This window comes from Triturus cristatus, chromosome 9 (assembly GCF_964204655.1).
Source record: "Triturus cristatus chromosome 9, aTriCri1.1, whole genome shotgun sequence".
In the NCBI taxonomy this organism is placed as follows: domain Eukaryota; kingdom Metazoa; phylum Chordata; class Amphibia; order Caudata; family Salamandridae; genus Triturus; species Triturus cristatus.
The window spans coordinates 274,512,538-274,534,993 of NC_140592.1; positions in this window are offsets into that span (position 1 = coordinate 274,512,538).

Consider the following 22,456-nt stretch of genomic DNA (forward strand, 5'->3'; position numbering starts at 1 on the left):
CCCAATTGTTGGTAGCTATCGACTGGTTATTCGCAGATAATAGAGCCATCCTTGATGGCAGACAGAAGGGCTATGGACCCAAGGGGTTATGTCTGGCAACTGTATGGTAGGTGGAGACTTATGGATCGCTCGACCCCATGGGCAATTGTGAGTAGGACATGGAGAATAGAAATCCAAAAGTTTGGGTGTAAAAATAAATTAATGTTAGAGATACTCTTGCGACCCTCATCGGCCCATCTCAGTATATAGTGGAAGAGAACCCATTTAAATTAATAGTCCTGGGGGAAGGCCTGACAAACATGCCACATCCTAAATCTATACCATGCTACTTAATACGATTCATCCCCCATCAATTGCCCTGAGAGAGAAATGGGAATGTGACCTGGGAAGATTGGAAGATGACAACTCGGGCACAGTATGTTCATATCCAGGGGAGTTAGCAATTTCAGCTGGATTCCAGCTGGTTCATTTGAAATTGTTTCACAGAGTTTATTACACCAGGACTATGTTATTTCCCATGGGCAGCATACACCCTGAGAAGTGTTTGGGAGCGTACAATCAAAGACGCACATTACTGTATACAGTTCAGGAATGTCAGAGGCATTGGGGAATTCTGGACAGGCATACAGCATAGACTATCATCAGCTGTAGACAAATCAATTGAGCTTACCCCTCAGGAAATTGGGAGGGGTGGGGGGGCTGTCCCTGAACAGCCTCCTTTTGTGTGACAGATGAGACATATTATGATGTTTGGGGAGGGAAAAACCACTACAGTGAGAATGTGGGCATCCAACTTGGACTGGTGCATGCATGCTGAAGAACTAATCTATAAGACAAGGGGATGCCCTCAAAAGTATGGGTCAGGCCTGGAGAATGACTTATCCTAGTTTGCGATGTCCCTGAATGCTACCTAGCTCAGTGAGGTTTGTTTACGAGGTGAATTGTTTAGAGAATAACTCAAGGTGAGGGTACCAAATGGGTTGAAGGAGGACAGCTGGACTCCTTCTAATCCTTGTCCACAAGCAGTATCATATGGGTTTGACGTTTTGTTCTAATTTGCTGTGTTTGATATCACAAAATGCCCAATAAAACAGATTTAAAAATGATGTGATCCTAACCAGCACAAGGGCAAACCTATTAATCTACAGCGTTAAGCCAAAAATGCAATTGCCAAATGGATGATGAAGCTACACAGATGGATTCATCTCATGTTAAAGTTCCTGTCCCCCTTAATTTATAGACTTTGCCACACGATATTTCCCTAGTTACAACAGCTGGTATATTGCTCAGTTGGTTATGCTGCAAAAGACAGAAAAAAGTAATTGTATCAATCAAGATGGGTCTTTGAGGTGGATGAGGGTTTTAGAAAGTGGCAAAGATCTAGTCAGTAGTCAATAGTGAATCATTTTCCAATACTTTAACATTAATTTTCGGTTTATTTTTGGTGTGAGGATCTGAAGATCATCAATGTCCTTTTTTACCATAGGCACACATCTACAGGTGTTCCAGATCTGGTGGCTAGATTTGTTTTTTGTCATTATATATTGTGGGCCTGAGTCACAAAGGTAAAGTTAGACCAAAAGTCTAACTTAGACCAAAAGTCTAACTTAGACCAAAAGTCTAACTTTTTTATATTCACAAAGGGACTTACATGTAGTATCTTTACGCCTGAAGAGGTTCCGCATTCGGGCAGAGTTTCTGCACTTGGTGCAGAACCTACGCACTCAGGGCAGACCACAACACAATGAAATAAGAGGGCAAACGTTGGTATGTGTAGCAATGCAACTCATATGCCTAGATTCACATATCATGAGATATATGACATCTAGTTGCACAACCAACATAGTACAAAATGCCTCACTTAAAAATGAAACAGCTATATATAGTATATTTTACATATGTGTATGTGTAGGACATGCATATGTAGGTAACAGTAGAGTTTTATAACATGTTACTAAAACATTGCATTACACAGTGAGTGAGGGGCACTCGTTACTTGGAGGTGAAAAACAAAAGCTGTTTAACAAATGTGATGGAAGTAGGCCCAGTTAGATTTAAAGGGAGTGTATTGGAGGGGTAATTGTGATGGCCAACACACACCTCTACAATAGTGTGGATATATCAAGTAAGATACAATACCTAAACATATCCATGTGACCCTTAAAGTGACATCAAGAACATCACAAGTATATTTGTTACAATATTTCTTCTTCACTTACTTATCTGTCATGTAATGTCTTCCATAATCATTTCAAATGTGAATGTTATACACAGGTCAAAACCTCTAATCAAACCTAAGATTTCGAAGGTTTTCCCAAACACTAACCACACACAAGCATGCATGTGTCTGTGCTTAACCTCCCCCCATCCAGGTCCACAGGAATGTTGTTAGCCCAACAGCCAATCACAGTTTGGCTGCATACATATAATATAAGCAGCCACAAACAAACTCTTTCAGACATTACAACATGTTGCTGAATGTGTTTGTTGGTTTGCCCCTTGTAGTGAGGGAGAATGATTTGAGGAGGAGGAGGAGAGCCGAGAGGATCTTCAGACAAAGGATCAACCTCTTTCAGATGTCCAGCCAAGATGTTACATCCAGACAGTGCTTAATTGGAGCTGGTGGTTTCCGGTGCTCAACACCAGCACTTAATCATCAGCACAGCACTTTTCATGAGCACTAGTTAAGGACACATTCATTTATGGGGAGATTAAATGATTTTCCCAGGACCACAGGATGTTGAGCTGGTGCCGAGACTCGAACCTGGTTTTCCAGCTCCAAAGACTGCAGCTCTGGCCATTATGCAACGTCCTCTACCCACTTTCATGGTTAGCAGTTGTTTCTGTCTTTGGCGGCGCTAACAGGAGAAATGGGCTGGTGCAAGCTGCCTCCTGACGAGAGCCCCAGCACTTATTTTTCAAATTAACCACTGCCTCCAAATTCCATTTTCAACCTGATGTCATCTTGGACATGGTTTCTGAGTGGGAGCAGGAGCTTGATTCTGCTACATGCTGCTTGCACGCCACCCAGTCTATGTCAAGAACCTAGCAGCTCTACATTTCTTTGCTACTGGGTGGTTCCAGAGTGTGTCCAGTGACATTGTGTGCATATCTGAGGAAAGCCAATCCAGGTGCTTGCGTCAGGTTATGAGCTGCATAAATAGATGAGTGCATCTCTACATAGTTATGCCACATACACTGGCAGTAAGGCAAAAGATTGCTTGGGATTTCTGCCTCCTTTCCCGCTACCCGCATGCGGTAGGTGCAATTGATTACACTCATGTGGCACTTTAGCCAGCTTGCCACAATGCACACATCTTCAGCAACAGACACCGCTGGCACTCTCTCAACGTGCAGGGTGTGTGTGATGCCAGTGATTTCTTTACTGATGTGTATGCATTGTTCCCAGGCAGTACACATGACAGCTACATATTCAGCAGGTCACCTCCTGCCCGGCGGCTGTGAATGGGAGAATTTGGCAACATGTGGCTTCTGGGTAAGTACTCAAGCACCACAAAAGTCTGATTTGTATAAATGTTGTTTTAATAGACATAACCATTTCAAATGACTAATTCTCATGACACATACATGACATTGCATGTACCATTCCTTATATGTTGAATTCCACAGATGCAAGAGGGACATGTACAACTATTTTAGTCATTTTCCTCCTAGGGCGATGCTGCATATGCAACTCATCTTCTCATAAAATACAGTTGTGCAATCACTGTACCGCAACATAGGTACAATTGGGCACACATTTGTACACGGACCATCTTTGAGTGCATTTTCTTTAATAAATATTTTTATTTGAGTTTTCTGCAAACAATTCATGATGCTCAATGCACCAAGAACCACAATTACATGAGAGTGAAAGAACGTTAGTTCAAATTTGCAATAGTTCTGTATATTATCAATGCATTCACACACAGTGTTCGCACATCAAGGAGTATAATACGTTACATGGTGGTCTAGCACACATCATGGGGGTTGCGTCGGATGGGGCAGAGTCCCACTTTCCCCCATCTATGCTATTGTGTTTCAACAAGGGACCTCATACCTTGTAAAACTTCTTCAGGCACCCTCCAGCTTTGTAGGGGACCTTTTCAGCAGCCATGTAGAGGTCCATCCCTGTTTTCCATTCCCAGAGGGTTGGCAGCTCTGAGGCACCCCAATACTTAGCCATGTCTCTTTTTAACACTATTAGGCCCAGATTACTGAAAAGGAGCTTGGTTCGAGGACATCCACTTCTGTGGGTATACCTAACAGGACGAACGTGGGAAATTTTTCTCCCAGTACTGTGTTCAACTCCACCAAAATGACAGCCCAATATCATTGTATTCTAGGGCACTCCTATAGTGTATGTATGAAATTACCCCCTTTCTGGCCCACACCACAAACATCTTGGAGACTCTGCCCTGCCAAACTTATGCAAGCAGACCCTGTCGTAGTACATCTTCTGAAGCTCTTAAGTTGAATTAGCCTTAGCCTGGATTTGATTGTGACCTCCCTTAGGTGCAACAACCGCCTCCCAAGCTGTCTCATCCAGTTCTCCCATGTTGCTTTCCCATCTAGCTCTCAGTTTCTTAAATGAGTCAGGCATGTTGTTATTAATTGCATGATAAGTCCAGAAGACTGTTTTCTCCTCTATATCTCTCTGGAGAAGTCTCCCCTCTAGGGGTGCATATTCAGGGATGTCTTGTATGTCAAGTTTCTCTGCCCTCCAGGCGTGTTTAAGTTTTAGGTATTTAAAGCGTTGTGCCTCATTTAGTTGGTAGTTTCTTTGGAGGGAGCTGAAGGAGACCAGCATTCCTCCATCCAGGAGATCCCACAGCTTGGTAATCCTGATAGTGTCCCATGCCCTCAATCCCTTCAGTTTACCAATTTCCTTTAGGAGTGTTCCTACCCATAGTGGGGTTTCTCGAGTAACCCGGGCATCCCATCTCATCCACTTCTCTGCCCCTTTCTAGGCTTTTATGTTCATCAGAGTAGCCGGCAACAGCTTCCTTAGCCCCCTTCCTCCATAAAGACAGTGTAGATAAGAGCGAGATTGAAATTGAGTTCTCTCTAATGCATAAGTTGGGTGATCTCCAGGTGAATGGCCCCAGAGCTGACCACTATTAAATGTGCCGCCCAGTAATATGCCCATATGTCTGGAAGAGCTATTCCCCAGTTATATTGATTTAGTTGAAATGTCCGCAGTGCCACTCTTGGGTGTCCCCCATTCCACATAGAGTGCATTTTTGCTCTCCTAAAGTCACATTTCAAATATCCTGACCGTACGGAGAGGGTGGTGCTGCTGTACTCCCCCAGAAGTTGTATGCAAGATAACAGTAGCCTGTTGTGTCTTGCACAACATTGTAGGACATCAAGACTTACACATACCTCTGAACCCTCTCCAAGGTCTGAATCCAGGGAACTGGGGCATTGTCCCAAATAGAGGGCAGGGTATGTAGGTGCCTGATCAGCTGGTTGATGCTTTTTTCTCTCGAGCCACCAGTTGTGCTACGTTGTTTCACAGTCTGTTTTCAATGTTGATTGGCTGAGATTTAGCACTCTGTCCATAAATTCCATTCTGAGACTACTCAGTAATCCATACATAATGTATGTAAACAACAGCTGTTGTCAAAAGTCAAAAGATACACCATGCAATACATTTCTTGCATATGATTTTAATTAGTGTGGGCAAAGTCTCAAAGGACTCCATTGTCCTAGGGGAGTAAATGTTACTGCATGTGTGATATTTTCCCCGGACAGTGGACATCAGAATATTTGTCTGCACCAAGTGTCACAGTGAGTCATGTCTATGCATAGAGTGAGTGGGGATTGGCATTGTGTACACGTTGGAAAGCTACAGGTGTATGTGAAAGAGATGAGATTACATATATAGATACAAAGTGTCATCTTTTGAATTTTGGGTTACACATAATGCAAACAATAAGGCCTTCCCCATGGTTCATATGTGCCATGCTGTGTGGCACACTGTAGTTTTTATAATGGCCCTTACTACCATATGTTATATGGGGGTTACAGACACTGATTACATCTTATTAGTCTACTCACTGTATACTTGAGGAACAACCAATGATCAAAATGTCACAAACTACATACTGGTAATTACGTTTTTGAACATAATGTCAGTGCTACACAGAAGCCCATGATGCAGACCTAGTGAGTTTAGGAATATTTAGAAATTTAGTGGGCATGATCTACTGTTTACCAACATTGTATCATGATGGGGTAGCACGATGCTTTAGTAACATAATACACACTCATGAAATCTCCCAGTTGCATATGTAATGTATTCAGACAGAACGGAATACATTATGGCAAGTATCTGTGTGAAGTTGTGTTTAGGAATCATAGCATTAAACACATGTATTTACAGGTAGGGACATGTATATTGTATCTGGGTGTGCCGCTACTCCCTTGGCAATGTAGCTAAATGTCTGTCAAACATATGCCTTGATGCAAGTGTATCTGAGAAATTAACTGTATTATCTCTGCTCAAAAAGGGACTCCTTCATGCGCCCATCTAAAAAGTAGAAGGTTGATTGGATTTGTGTATTTGATGGCACTATTTGAGATATAAATGGTGAACTTACACAACCTATATGTACTTTCCTGCATGTCACTTCCTGTGTTATAAATTTCTGGCCCGAGCGCAGTGTCTCCGCCCATGTGCGTAGCTCCTGCTCCACAATCGGGGTGGAAATTCTGCACTCAGGCCAGAGGTTCCGCACTTGGGGCAGAGAACCCACGATCGGGATGAAAACCAACAAAAATACACAGGAAGTCACATACAAGAAATTACATACCAGAAGTTGAAGGCAGCCATTTTGTGTTCATTCTGTGCCATCCTCACCTTATATAAACATCCTCGACCATGCTACCCTGCTGCTCTGTACATCTATCCTGCCCGCAACATGACTGAGGGACTTGATGACAAGACACCCCCCTTCAGTGAGTCTGAATTGAGCATCCTTACCTGGGGGGGGGGGGTTGATAAGTACCCTCAGCTTTATGGGTGCCTAGATAGACATTTGAGTAATTCAGCGCATTTGCAAATCTTGCATGATAGTGCTACACGCTGCAATGCAGTGGGTGTGTACCAGCAGCAGGGCAAGATGTGCCACAGCACTGGGAGGACCTGCGATGCCGGGCCTGCATCAAGGCCCAGAACAGCATGGACATGTCCTCCAACCACATTCACAATGGCCGTGCATGAGCCCATTGTGCAGGAGGGTCCTGAAAACAGCCTGGTTAACCCTCCATGCTCAGCTGGAGGACTTTAAGCAGCAGAGAGCTGGTAACGGCATGGAATGCATTATGTGAATTGAAGTAAGATGTGAGCGGTGAAAGAAATTTACCATCATGTATTGTTTGTCACTTTTCACTTCATCTGAGTAATGGCTGCAAAGATTATAAAGTCTTTGCATCAATGGAGCTATTGGAATGCTGTTTTCTGAAGTAATTCTGGGGCTTGTAGTTTTCAAAACACAAATGGTTAGAATTTCATTACAATTTCATTTTTAAGATAGAATGCACTTGCATAATCATGACTAGTCAACTAAGGACCTTATAACTGTTGTGTGCTATGGTAAATGAATGGATTTGACAATGTCCATTGTTGGTATGTTAGTATTTGTGTTTATTTAAAGAGTTTAATATAGCGCGGACAAGACCACAGGGGGTATCAGAGCGCTTTACAGAAGGGTAGTTAAGGTTACAAGAATTAACGACAGTAGCACAAACCATACGAGAAAAGGGAAGAGTAAGAAAGCAAATCCTAGGGTAAGACTGAAGGTCTAACCAGTGATTTCTTCGGCAGATCCCTTTGATTTTTTGAAGAAGGGAGCAATAGTTAATATCGCAACCGAACAGGAAAGGGGCAAAACAGATAATGACAATCTTAGCATTTCGCTCGAGAAAAGAGTAATATAGCCAGTCCTCAGGTGAGCTAAGGGACTTGCCCAGAAATGTCGTCATCAGAATCTGTTTAGCATCCCTTTTGAAGGCAGCTGTGGAATTATTCAGTCTTATTTCAGGTGGTAAGGAGTTCCAAATTCTAGGTGCAATACCTGAGAATTCTAGATTGTAAGTTTTCTTTTTATGGAATTTCCGTGATTTAAGTAGTAAGGTGCTGGAGCCCTTATAGGATCTGGAGCCTCCTGAGAGCTTACGTTTTTGTTAGGATATAGTGGGGTGTTGAAGTGTAGAGTTTTGTGGGTCAGGCAAGCAAGTTTTAGATGTATCCTTGCTTCATTGGAGCCAATTAAGAGCTTTTAACTCAGGCGAAATATTATGACAATGTTTGGAGCCTGCAATGAGCTTTGCAGCATCATTGAGTGGGTCCTTAAATGGAGCCATCTTCGATCTCGGAAGTCCACAAAAGTTTGCACTACCATAATTCAGTTTAGAGATCACTAATGCTTGCACCACCATCTTGAGGTAGTTGTGGGTAAGGAATGGTTTTATTTTCCTTAGGATGCTTAAATGGAAGTTTGCTCCTTTGGTGAGGACACTAATGTGATTCTGCAAGTTCAGATGTCTGTGTAGTATTATTCTGAGTGAGCATGTAGAATCAATGATGTTTGGAGTGCAGTTGAGAGCTATCGGTTGGTGCACCCATTTTGCAATGACTGGGGACTGTTTGTCAGGAGGAATTCAGTTTTGAGAGCATTCAATTTCAGATGATTATCAACCAACTTTGCGTTTCCTGAAGTACTGAGTTGAGAGACCTGATATCCTCTGGGGAGGAGATTTTCAGGTACAGTTGTGTCTCATCGGCATACATGTGATAATGGATGTTGGAAAATTTCAGGATTTGTGTTAGAGACTCCATGAACAGGTTGGAAAGAGTGGGTGAAAGAGTGGACCCCTGGGGTACCCCCAGAGGGAGCGGTAAGGGGTTGGACAGGGTCTTATTAACCTTCAACCTTTGGGCTCTATTGTGTAGAAAAGATTAAAAACAGTTAAGCACTGTCCCTGATAACCCCATCCTGTGCTCCAGTAGACCGATGAGGGTATCGTGTTTGACTGTGTAATAAGCGGATGAAAGGTCAAGGAGGATCAAAAGGAATGACTAATTTTGGTCCAGCATACGTAGTGCATCATCCACAATGTGAGTAAGAGCAGATTCCATGCTATGACCTTGCCTGAAGCTGGATTGGAATTTGTCGAGAAGTTGCAATTGTGGATGGGGGTGGCCTGCCCTGACTTTAGGCAATCCGGGATTGACCCTTGGAGCAGAGAGGCGTTAACTATCTTCGTCCAGAGAGGGAGTATGGATGATCTGATCTCCTTGAAGTGGTCGGTGGTACGGGGTCGCTAAAATGGTTGGTAGGTTTCAGAGTAGGCAGAGTTTTTCAAATGGTGATCTCATCAATGATTTGGAATAGGCTCCAAGAGGCATTGTTTTTGGGCGGGAGCATCAGACGTTGTGGAGGCACTTCCAACCCAGAGGATGTAAAGGTGGCAGGTAGATTCTCACGGGCTGCCAGTAGTTCCCGTTCAATCTTTGTTGATTTTTCACGGAAGAAGGATGCAAACTCTTCACAGTTTGGCTACTGACAAGGTCCTCAGGAGGGAGGAATAGGTGGGTTATTAGATTGAAGCTTGATGAGTTCAGACTGTTTTTTGGGGTGATTTTTAGCTTGATCTAGTTCTTCCCTGAAGTAGCTAGCTTTAGAGCATCTGATGCGTTTGTTATATAAGTTTCTGAGAGATCTCATCTGAGTAAGATGGTCCATGGAGGGCGAGAATCTCCAGTTACATTCTGCTAGTCTTAGATTTTTTCTCTCCATATTTAGGCTCCCATTATACCAAGGTTTGGAGATCTTAGAGGGTATTCTTTTTAGTTGTAGTGGCGCCATAGAGTCGAGTATGTTAGACATCGAGTGATTGTAGTGGTCTGTGAGGTCACCGACAGTAAACATGTCTGGAGGAGAAGGAAGGATGCTGTCTGTGAGGGAGGACAAAGCATATTGGTTAATGTTCCTCAGATTTCTTTGCCAGAGTCTAGGTTTCTTCAGCTGAGATTTAATAGTTCTCACCAGTTCTGAGACGAAGAAGGAGATGCAATGGTGGTCCGTCCAGTCACATGGGGTGATAGATTCAAGTTGAATGGAGCTGCTCTTGGCAATGACAAGATCTAAGATAGCTCCTTTGATGTGCGTAGGGCTATCACATATTTAAGTGAGGTTGAGGTCTGATATGATGGATTTGAGGCTACTGACTGATGAGTCATTTAGGTCATTCCAATGCAGGTTAAAGTCCCCCAGGAAGATCTGGGTGCCATGACATTCCACATTCGTTGAGATGATTTCCATGATCTACTCTATAAAAGGGAGATTGTCTCTTGGATGGTGGTAGAGCGCGTGGAATTTGTAAACATGCTAGTTGCATGAGACCTCGAAGCACAGGTATTCAAACGATGACAGGGAATCAGAATGAAGTTGTCTAACTGATAAATTGATACAATGAATGCATGCAATGCTTCCACCTAGCCCTACCAGTTTATCAAGCCTGCTGATGTTATAGTTAGGGGGCATTAGATTGTCGATTATTGGTACAGAAGATTCGTTAAGCCAAGTTTCCGTCAGCACTAAAATGTCTGGATCATTTGCCAGTACGAGGGCAGCGATGTCTGCAGTGTGGCGAACTGCAGATCTGCAGTTGAGAAGCATGCATTTAAGCTGTGGTTTGGGATCATCTGAGGAAAGAATAGTGGTGGAGACTATGGTGAGGTTGTTATTATTTAATGATCTGGAGGTAGCCGTAGGTTCTCTAGACAGGTCAGGGTGGATTGCTTCAAATTGGCACACCATATCTGTGTTCAAAGCAAATGATGGGTCATAAGATAGAAGGGTTCTAATATCCGAGTCTTGGAGTGGGACTTTTGCTCTGCAAGTCCGAGAGTGGTCAATAGGGAAGGGTAATGTTTTCCAACTTTGGCGAGTAGGAGCCCCTAGAGGTGAGGTCATAGTTAGTATGGGATATACAGACAGTATAGCACTGGAATTCGAGGGATGTGTGTAGATGTATGGCACAGTCTTGGAAAGACCCCTAGACTTCTTAATAACCAATAGCTCTGATGTGAGGAGAAAGAGGCTTTGAACAGCTGCCTTGAGTTGTTGAAGGTAAGTTAGATATCATCAAGCCTAGATTCTTGGGGACTGGAGCTGAGAGGGAGCGGGGGACAATGAGGGGGTAAAGGTTAGAGAGGTTCATAGTCGGGATAGATATATGGGATGCATCATGCAGTGGTAGGGGAGGTAACTGGTTGTGAAGAGGTACTTGGGGTTTGTGGCCTGGTTAGGGAGGCAGGAAAGTGGGCATGAAAGCTGTGTGGAGGGGGAGTCGTGTGTACTATAGGAGTGAGCAAGGAGGATGGGGAAGTAAGAGAAGTGGTAGTTTGCCTTATTGGTTTCAGTTTTTCTGCCCCAAAGAGCTTAGGCAGTTGAGGATCCTGTTGGAAATTTTGGGGAGAAGAGAGAGATGTAATCTGACCTGTCTATAGTCTTAGAAGAGTTGCTATTTCGTACGCAGGTGCCTATAGCGGAGCTATGTAGGCAAGGGGTAGGGTCGCATGGACTGTCAGGGCTGTGAGACTGCACCAGCTGAGGATTAAAGGGGTTGCCAGCATGGAAAGGGGGATCTTGGGAGGGTGAAGGTTTGTACTTAGACAAAGTGATCTTGATGATGGGGATGATGTTGTCAAAGATGCCCAGGCTGTGATCAGATTATTTTATGAGGATAGTCTCATTGCTGAAGAGGGAGATGGTTGCTTCGATTTCGTAGGAAGGAGAGGGGCAACTGTAAGTCTGAGCCTGCAAGGGGTCTTCTTGGAGGTGACGATTTTGAGCATTGAGTAGAATGCCAGCCTCCATTTAGCCTAGGGGTGGGCGGAATTTGCGTAGTCGCGCTACGCAAAGCTCCGCGAAACGGTAAAAAATCTCTGCGAGCACGCAAAGTTCCGCGAGCACGAGGAATTGCTTGTTCCGCCCGTTCGCGAACACGCATTTTGAAAGCGCAAAAAAATGCACGGATCACGGAATTTTGGGCAATTCCGAGTTCTCCGCGGAACGCAAAATTACCCAAATTCTGCAAATTCCACGAGCGGAATGGAATTTACCGCTCAGGCCTAATTTAGCCCATCTTTTTATAAAGAAGGTAAGGTCACTTATAACCGCACCTTTATTTATGCAGAAGTAGACATCCGAGATAAGAGTTTCTGGGTGGGTTTTGAGGAGTTTGTGTTTAAAGTTTTTGAATGCATTTTTTGTTAGGTTAGGCAGGTAATTAATTGAGTAGGCATTGAGTCCCGAAGACTCCAAATTCGACAGGATAGGAGTATAGACTTTAGGATCCATCATCAGGCTTAGACCAGCTGGGGTCATGGGGTCAGGTGAAAAATGAGAGCAGAGCTCTATGTGCCACGAGAACCTGCTAGGGTGAGCCCATGAGTGTTAAGAACGTGGTGACTATATGGTAGCATGGAGGAACAGGTAGTGATCGCCCAGGATTATTCAGACGGCAAGCAAATAAATAGGCAAACGGGTAGAGGCAAGGCTCGAAGGGAGCTCAAAGGCAATGAACATCTCTATGACTCCTAGACCTCATGGTCACTTCCTTCGTAGGGTTCATTACAATAAATGGGATAGGCACCAGAGTTAGAGCGCAAGAGTCTCTTACTAAGGCCTAGGAGAAAAAAAAGTATTTCCGGGTAGATTCAGGACAAGGGAAATGAGCAAGTGAATCTTCTATTTCTAGTGACACCAGCATAATCCTTAACTACAAGATGGAGAGTGCCTCTTCTATTTCTGGATCCAAATGAGAGGCACAAAATGGCCGTGTAGTGGGGGAGAAAATGGCACCTAGTGGAAGATCAGCTGGACTAAACGGCTTACAGTGAGAAGAGAGGCACAAACAAAACCGCACAGTGGATGAGCGAATAGCAGTGGGTGGGAGTTCAGCTGATTTACAGTGGGGGTGCAAATGGCAGAGATTCAAAGGGCCAATGGTTAAAATGCCAAGTCATGTGAAAGAGAAACCAAAAACCTCTCTCCGGCAGCGTAACGCTCCACTGCAGCATCGACAGGGGCCATGAATCGCTTGATCCGCAGTCTCATCTTGAGTCTGCCCGATCCAGTGTTCAGTTTGGTGATGGGCGTGGAGGAGACCAGGGTTCCTCTAGCGAGGTGCGGAGTGGAGACAGGGAGTCTCCCTTGAGGTGAGTGACCGGGGGAGGGAATCGAAAAGGTACATTGGTCTGATGGCTTCTCTCCGGTGCGATCCTGCCAGCCCCGTGGAGCGCTGGGCTTTGCGGCGACGATGTGAGGGTGAGCTACTTGTCGCTGCCACCAGTAGCACTGGATCTTGTCCCAATGCCTCCTCAGATGCCAAGGGCCACCCGTGCCTCTGGTGTGGACCTATCAGCTCTCTGTGATGCAGGGCTTTGCAGTGTTGAGGTTTAGTCCTTAATATGGCTGGACAGGCCATCATTATTCTATGATGTAAATATTGCACATTGCCTTTCCTTTTCTGACAAACCTTCACCTGAGCACATCCCCGAGCACTCCCTTCTTTTTCCTTCCCACTGGAGCACCTGAGCATGAATATGTAAATACATTTGCTGATAAACATGGTTATGATTATGTTCAAATATAATTAAATGTGCAAGTGAACTACTAAAGGTGATGTTTTTTGTTTTTAGAATGATTAGTATATTTCCACTGTGACCACCTTGTTTTGTACTGGCTAACTGCTGGGAGTAGGCAATCCTCAGAAGGGAAGTGGGCGGTACAATCCTTGGGGGAGGATCATGGTCTCTACTTGGATTGCCCGCCCCCTCCAGGACAGGATGGTTCAGCTTCATCAAGTGACTCATTGTTCCCAGCACCTGAAAGAGAGATGTTGCATGTAGCAGCTCAAACTATAGCATTGAGGTATTCAATGAACATGTCAAATGGAAAAACACACTCACCAAATTCATCTACAGATGTGTGGCATTGATATCCCCCAGGATTTCAGCTGCTAAATCTTGCTTCTTGATTGTATGGTGGAAGACATGATTCTCGATCAACAGCTTCAGAAGGAAGTGACACCTTAATTAATGTTCAGCTTGAATAATAAGCGAACATGCAAAATAAAAACAGACATCATGGATTATGTTGGGAACATATCATACACCAACATTAGATACTTAGAAAAAGTGACTATATCTGCAAAATTACTTTCACAATGAACTGGTAATTGTGAACACTTTGGGAAATAATTCTTTACAGCATTATATTGCACACTTACCTGATGATAATAGTGGTTCTGACTGCTGTAGTCAGAAGGTCTGCAGATTCCCTGGATGAGGTACTGATGGCAATGTTGATTAGTTAAGTACTCCTGACAGCAGTTGTAACATATAAAGGATGATGTGCATTATTTTATATGTATGTGTCATTAGTATACACTTTCAACACAGTGCTACTCCTCTTTAGATGAGACAATATAAGCAATTAGGTACACACTTTATTATTTCAAATTAAAGGTTGTCATACTTTCATTGCAAAAACAACAGTTGATGGACAGAATGCAGAACAATGTCATACATTCACCCCAGTACAGAGATCTGGGCCAAAATCCATTGTTTTTTTGCTCACCATGCCATTCCAGTTTGAACCCAGCCATATGCAAATCAGTCTTGACCCTGTGCCTCATGGGAACAGTCCAGCCCGAACTGCCAAGCCAGGTCCTCCCTGGACTGGAAACAAGCATCCTAGGACCGGTTTCGGGGTTTCACCCCTCTTCAGCCAGGATAGCTTGATTCCAGTGGCATGGAGAGCACGGGACTCACGTCTGAGCATACCCGTCCCACTCAGGGTGACCAATGCAAAAACAACAGTTGATGGACAGAATGTAGAACAATGTCATACATTCACCCCAGTACAGAGATCTGGGCCTAAATCCATCGTTTTTTTGCTCACCATGCCATTCCAGTTTGAACCCAGCCATATGCAAATCAGTCTTGACCCTGTGCCTCATGGGAACAGTCCAGCCCGAACTGCCAAGCCAGGTCCTCCCTGGACTGGAAACAAGCATCCTAGGACCGGTTTCGGGGTTTCACCCCTCTTCACCTAGGATAGCTTGATTCCAGTGGCATGGAGAGCACGGGACTCACGTATGAGCATACCCGTCCCACTCAGGGTGACCAATGCAAAAACAACAGTTGATGGACAGAATGCAGAACAATGTTATACATTCACCCCAGTACAGAGATCTGGGCCTAAATCCATCGTTTTTTTGCTCATCATGCCATTCCAGTTTCAACCCAGCCATATGCAAATCAGTCTTGACCCTGTGCCTCATGGGAACAGTCCAGCCCGAACTGCCAAGCCAGGTCCTCCCTGGACTGGAAACAAGCATCCTAGGACCGGTTTCGGGGTTTCACCCCTCTTCAGCCAGGATAGCTTGATTCCAGTGGCATGGAGAGCACGGGACTCACGTCTGAGCATACCCGTCCCACTCAGGGTGACCAATGCAAAAACAACAGTTGATGGACAGAATGCAGAACAATGTCATACATTCACCCCAGTACAGAGATCTGGGCCTAAATCCATCGTTTTTTTGCTCACCATGCCATTCCAGTTTCAACGCAGCCATATGCAAATCAGTCTTGACCCTGTGCCTCATGGGAACAGTCCAGCCCGAACTGCCAAGCCAGGTCCTCCCTGGACTGGAAACAAGCATCCTAGGACCGGTTTCGGGGTTTCACCCCTCTTCAGCCAGGATAGCTTGATTCCAGTGGCATGGAGAGCACGGGACTCACGTCTGAGCATACCCGTCCCACTCAGGGTGACCAATGCAAAAACAACAGTTGATGGACAGAATTCAGAACAATGTCATACATTCACCCCAGTACAGAGATCTGGGCCTAAAGCCATCGTTTTTTTGCTCACCATGCCATTCCAGTTTGAACCCAGCCATATGCAAATCAGTCTTGACCCTGTGCCTCATGGGAACAGTCCAGCCCGAACTGCCAAGCCAGGTCCTCCCTGGACTGGAAACAAGCATCCTAGGACCGGTTTTGGGGTTTCACCCCTCTTCAGCCAGGATAGCTTGATTCCAGTGGCATGGAGAGCACGGGACTGACGTCTGAGCATACCCGTCCCACTCCGGGTGACCAATGCAAAAACAACAGTTGATGGACAGAATGCAGAACAATGTCATACATTCACCCCAGTACAGAGATCTGGGCCTAAATCCATCGTTTTTTTGCTCACCATGCCATTCCAGTTTGAACCCAGCCATATGCAAATCAGTCTTGACCCTGTGCCTCATGGGAACAGTCCAGCCCGAACTGCCAAGCCAGGTCCTCCCTGGACTGGAAACAAGCATCCTAGGACGGGTTTCGGGGTTTCACCCCTCTTCAGCCAGGATAGCTTGGATCCAGTGGCATGGAGAGCACGGGACTCACGTCTGAGCATACCCGTCCCATTCAGGGTGACCAATGCAAAAACAACAGTTGATGGACAGAATGCAGAACAATGTCATACATTCACCCCAGTACAGAGATCTGGGCCTAAATCCATCGTTTTTTTGCTCACCATGCCATTCCAGTTTGAACCCAGCCATATGCAAATCAGTCTTGACCCTGTGCCTCATGGGAACAGTCCAGCCCGAACTGCCAAGCCAGGTCCTCCCTGGACTGGAAACAAGCATCCTAGGACCGGTTTCGGGGTTTCACCCCTCTTCAGCCAGGATAGCTTGATTCCAGTGGCATGGAGAGCACGGGACTCACGTCTGAGCATACCCGTCCCACTCAGGGTGACCAATGCAAAAACAACAGTTGATGGACAGAATGCAGAACAATGTCATACATTCACCCCAGTACAGATATCTGGGCCTAAATCCATCGTTTTCTTGCTCACCATGCCATTCCAGTTTGAACCCAGCCATATGCAAACCAGTCTTGACCCTGCGCCTCATGGGAACAGTCCAGCCCGAACTGCCAAGCCAGGTCCTCCCTGGACTGGAAACAAGCATCCTAGGACCGGTTTCGGGGTTTCACCCCTCTTCAGCCAGGATAGCTTGATTCCAGTGGCATGGAGAGCACGGGACTCACGTCTGAGCATACCCGTCCCACTCAGGGTGACCAATGCAAAAACAACAGTTGATGGACAGAATGCAGAACAATGTCATACATTCACCCCAGTACAGAGATCTGGGCCTAAATCCATCGTTTTTTTGCTCACCATGCCATTCCAGTTTGAACCCAGCCATATGCAAATCAGTCTTGACCCTGTGCCTCATGGGAACAGTCCAGCCCGAACTGCCAAGCCAGGTCCTCCCTGGACTGGAAACAAGCATCCTAGGACCGGTTTCGGGGTTTCACCCCTCTTCAGCCAGGATAGCTTGATTCCAGTGGCATGGAGAGCACGGGACTCACATCTGAGCATACCCGTGCCACTCAGGGTGACCAATGCAAAAACAACAGTTGATGGACAGAATGCAGAACAATGTCATACATTCACCCCAGTACAGAGATCTGGGCCTAAATCCATCCTTTTTTTACTCACCATGCCATTCCAGTTTGAACCCAGCCATATGCAAATCAGTCTTGACCCTGTGCCTCATGGAAACAGTCCAGCCAAAACTGCCAAGCCAGGTCCTCCCTGGACTGGAAACAAGCATCCTAGGACCGGTTTCGGGGTTTCACCCCTCTTCAGCCAGGATAGCTTGATTCCAGTGGCATGGAGAGCACGGGACTTACGTCTGAGCATACCCATCCCACTCAGGGTGACCAATGCAAAAACAGTGGGCAAAAGAATGATGGATTCAACCCAGATCTCTTGACTGGGGAAGAATGTCTGCATTGTCAGCATTCCGTCCATCATTTGTTTGTTGTAACGCTTTTCGCCCTAAGTGGGATGGGTATGCCCAGACGTGGGTCCCGTGCTCACTACGCCACTGGAGTCAAGCTATCCTGGCTGATGACGGCTGATAGCCAGAAACCGGTCCTAGGTTGCTTGATTCCGGTCCAGGGAAGACATGGCTTGGCCGTTCGGGCTGGACTGTTCCCATGAGGCACAGGGTCAAGACTGATTTGCATATGGCCATGTCCGAACTGGGGTGGCATAGTGGGCAAAAGAATGATGGATTTAACCCAGATCTCTTGACTGGGGGAGAATGTCTGCATTGTCAGCATTCCGTCCATCATTTGTTTGTTGTAACGCTGTTCGCCCTAAGTGGGATGGGTATGCCCAGACGTGGGTCCCGTGCTCACTACGCCACTGGAGTCAAGCTATCCTGGCTGATGACGGCTGATAGCCAGAAACCGGTCCTAGGTTGCTTGATTCCGGTCCAGGGAAGACATGACTTGGCCGTTCGGACTGGACTGTTCCCATGAGGCACAGGGTCAAGACTGATTTGCATATGGCCATGTCTGAACTGGGGCGGCATAGTGGGCAAAAGAATGATGGATTTAACCCAGATCTCTTGACTGGGGGAGAATGTCTGCATTGTCAGCATTCCATCCATCATTTGTTTGTTGTAACGCTTTTCGCCCTAAGTGGGATGGGTATGCCCAGACGTGGGTCCGGTGCTCACTACGCCACTGGAGTCAAGCTATCCTGGCTGATGATGGCTGATAGCCAGAAACCGGTCCTAGGTTGCTTGATTCCGGTCCAGGGAAGACATGGCTTGGCCGTTCGGGCTGGACTGTTCCCATGAGGCACAGGGTCAAGACTGATTTGCATATGGCCATGTCTGAACTGGGGTGGCATAGTGGGCAAAAGAATGATGGATTTAACCCAGATCTCTTGACTGGGGGAGAATGTCTGCATAGTCAGCATTCCGTCCATCATTTGTTTGTTGTAACGCTTTTCGCCCTAAGTGGGATGGGTATGCCCAGACGTGGGTCCCGTGCTCACTACGCCACTGGAGTCAAGCTATCCTGGCTGATGACGGCTGATAGCCAGAAACCGGTCCTAGGTTGCTTGATTCCGGTCCAGGGAAGACATGACTTGGCCGTTCGGGCTGGACTGTTCCCATGAGGCACAGGGTCAAGACTGATTTGCATATGGCCATGTCTGAACTGGGGTGGCATAGTGGGCAAAAGAATGATGGATTTAACCCAGATCTCTTGACTGGGGAAGAATGTCTGCATTGTCAGCATTCCGTCCATCATTTGTTTGTTGTAACGCTTTTCGCCCTAAGTGGGATGGGTATGCCCAGACGTGGGTCCCGTGCTCACTACGCCACTGGAGTCAAGCTATCCTGGCTGATGACGGCTGATAGCCAGAAACCGGTCCTAGGTTGCTTGATTCCGGTCCAGGGAAGACATGGCTTGGCCGTTCGGGCTGGACTGTTCCCATGAGGCACAGGGTCAAGACTGATTTGCATATGGCCATGTCCGAACTGGGGTGGCATAGTGGGCAAAAGAATGATGGATTTAACCCAGATCTCTTGACTGGGGGAGAATGTCTGCATTGTCAGCATTCCGTCCATCATTTGTTTGTTGTAACGCTGTTCGCCCTAAGTGGGATGGGTATGCCCAGACGTGGGTCCCGTGCTCACTACGCCACTGGAGTCAAGCTATCCTGGCTGATGACGGCTGATAGCCAGAAACCGGTCCTAGGTTGCTTGATTCCGGTCCAGGGAAGACATGACTTGGCCGTTCGGGCTGGACTGTTCCCATGAGGCACAGGGTCAAGACTGATTTGCATATGGCCATGTCTGAACTGGGGCGGCATAGTGGGCAAAAGAATGATGGATTTAACCCAGATCTCTTGACTGGGGGAGAATGTCTGCATTGTCAGCATTCCATCCATCATTTGTTTGTTGTAACGCTTTTCGCCCTAAGTGGGATGGGTATGCCCAGACGTGGGTCCGGTGCTCACTACGCCACTGGAGTCAAGCTATCCTGGCTGATGATGGCTGATAGCCAGAAACCGGTCCTAGGTTGCTTGATTCCGGTCCAGGGAAGACATGGCTTGGCCGTTCGGGCTGGACTGTTCCCATGAGGCACAGGGTCAAGACTGATTTGCATATGGCCATGTCTGAACTGGGGTGGCATAGTGGGCAAAAGAATGATGGATTTAACCCAGATCTCTTGACTGGGGGAGAATGTCTGCATAGTCAGCATTCCGTCCATCATTTGTTTGTTGTAACACTTTTCGCCCTAAGTGGGATGGGTATGCCCAGACGTGGGTCCCGTGCTCACTACGCCACTGGAGTCAAGCTATCCTGGCTGATGACGGCTGATAGCCAGAAACCGGTCCTAGGTTGCTTGATTCCGGTCCAGGGAAGACATGACTTGGCCGTTCGGGCTGGACTGTTCCCATGAGGCACAGGGTCAAGACTGATTTGCATATGGCCATGTCTGAACTGGGGTGGCATAGTGGGCAAAAGAATGATGGATTTAACCCAGATCTCTTGACTGGGGGAGAATGTCTGCATTGTCAGCATTCCATCCATCATTTGTTTGTTGTAACGCTTTTCGCCCTAAGTGGGATGGGTATGCCCAGACGTGGGTCCTGTGCTCACTACGCCACTGGAGTCAAGCTATCCTGGCTGATGATGGCTGATAGCCAGAAACCGGTCCTAGGTTGCTTGATTCCGGTCCAGGGAAGACATGGCTTGGCCGTTCGGGCTGGACTGTTCCCATGAGGCACAGGGTCAAGACTGATTTGCATATGGCCATGTCTGAACTGGGGTGGCATAGTGGGCAAAAGAGTGATGGATTTAACCCAGATCTCTTGACTGGGGGAGAATGTCTGCATTGTCAGCATTCCGTCCATCATTTGTTTGTTGTAACGCTTTTCGCCCTAAGTGGGATGGGTATGCCCAGACGTGGGTCCCGTGCTCACTACGCCACTGGAGTCAAGCTATCCTGGCTGATGACGGCTGATAGCCAGAAACCGGTCCTAGGTTGCTTGATTCCGGTCCAGGGAAGACATGGCTTGGCCGTTCGGGCTGGACTGTTCCCATGTGGCACAGGGTCAAGACTGATTTGCATATGGCCATGTCTGAACTGGGGTGGCATAGTGGGCAAAAGAAAGATGGATTTAACCCAGATCTCTTGACTGGGGGAGAATGTCTGCATTGTCAGCATTCCGTCCATCATTTGTTTGTTGTAACGTCATACTTTCATTAGCCAACATGTTATGAAGTAGTATAATCTTATGAACCATAGCTGAACATAGGGAGATTAGTGACAACAGGGAAATACACCACGTACGGCTAACATGTCATCCAATATATTAGACTATGAGTGTTATATAAAATTATATGTAAGTGTCCTTACCAGGCTCTACCATTCGCCTAGTGTGTGGTGCCTGACCATTTGTGACACCTGTACGTGGAACAGAGGTCACTGTAGCATGTGTTGTTCACAGGGCCTAAAAGAATGTGAGTATAATTTCATTATCATTTTAGTTGACACATGATAAAACAAACATACACTAGTTAAGATTACAACGTGTGAAGCAAATGATGGAGTTTAGGAACAATATCTATAGTCTATCTGATAATATTGTAGTACATGGAACCCATTTCTGGGCATATTTATGTACCAGTTTGTGCAGTTGTAGTGGTTGTAGTGGTTGATCGCCCCCATGATGTTGGCTTTCCATCAAGTGCAGGAACCTGTGCTCCAGTGGGTGGATTTACTCTGAACGTATGTGGAAATTGAATGAAGAAGTTAACATACAAATACAACATCAGATGATTGTGTACAACCTTTAACATAGCTACTTGATGACATTTACAATGCAAAGATGTTTTTCAAATTCATGCACAATTTCATGTGCCAGTCACAGAACTTCAGTGAAATCACCAGCCGGGACTGTTATTTGTTTCTGAGGGAGAAATTGGAAAATTAAAATTGCAGTACTTAGGATTCTGGGACTTGTAGTGTAATGGACAAAATAAAACACAAGAGTAGAATTCACCATGAATATTTGCACAAACTTGAAGTGACTTCCATAGTCACAATTGCACTGCATATTAAACATTTTTCTAATGACGTTATTGGGTCCAATTCACAAAGAGCCTCATCAGTTGTGGCGGCGGTTCCACACTTGTTGTGGAATTTCCTTACTGAAGTTTCTCATTGCAGAGATTCCGCCACAAGTGTAATGCCTCCGCTATGACTCCTGAAGCTCTTTGTCAATCAAGCCCATTGTTTAACCATCAGATCTTATCTGACACCACAATACGGTCATCAGTCACAGGCAGCCCATGCAGCAGATGAGGTGCATGGTGGAGAGGATGTCCTTTTCAAGTGGTGTGAGACGGAGACGGATTCCGGAATGTCTACCATGGCGAGCTCTGGCCACCTTCTACACCTGTCTCCTCTCATACTGCCACTTCTTTTTGATGTCAGTGATGGTCCGGACATCCTCCCAATGCACTGACTGCATTAACCAGCTGCTGCCATAGGGCTTCCTTCTGTGTTGCA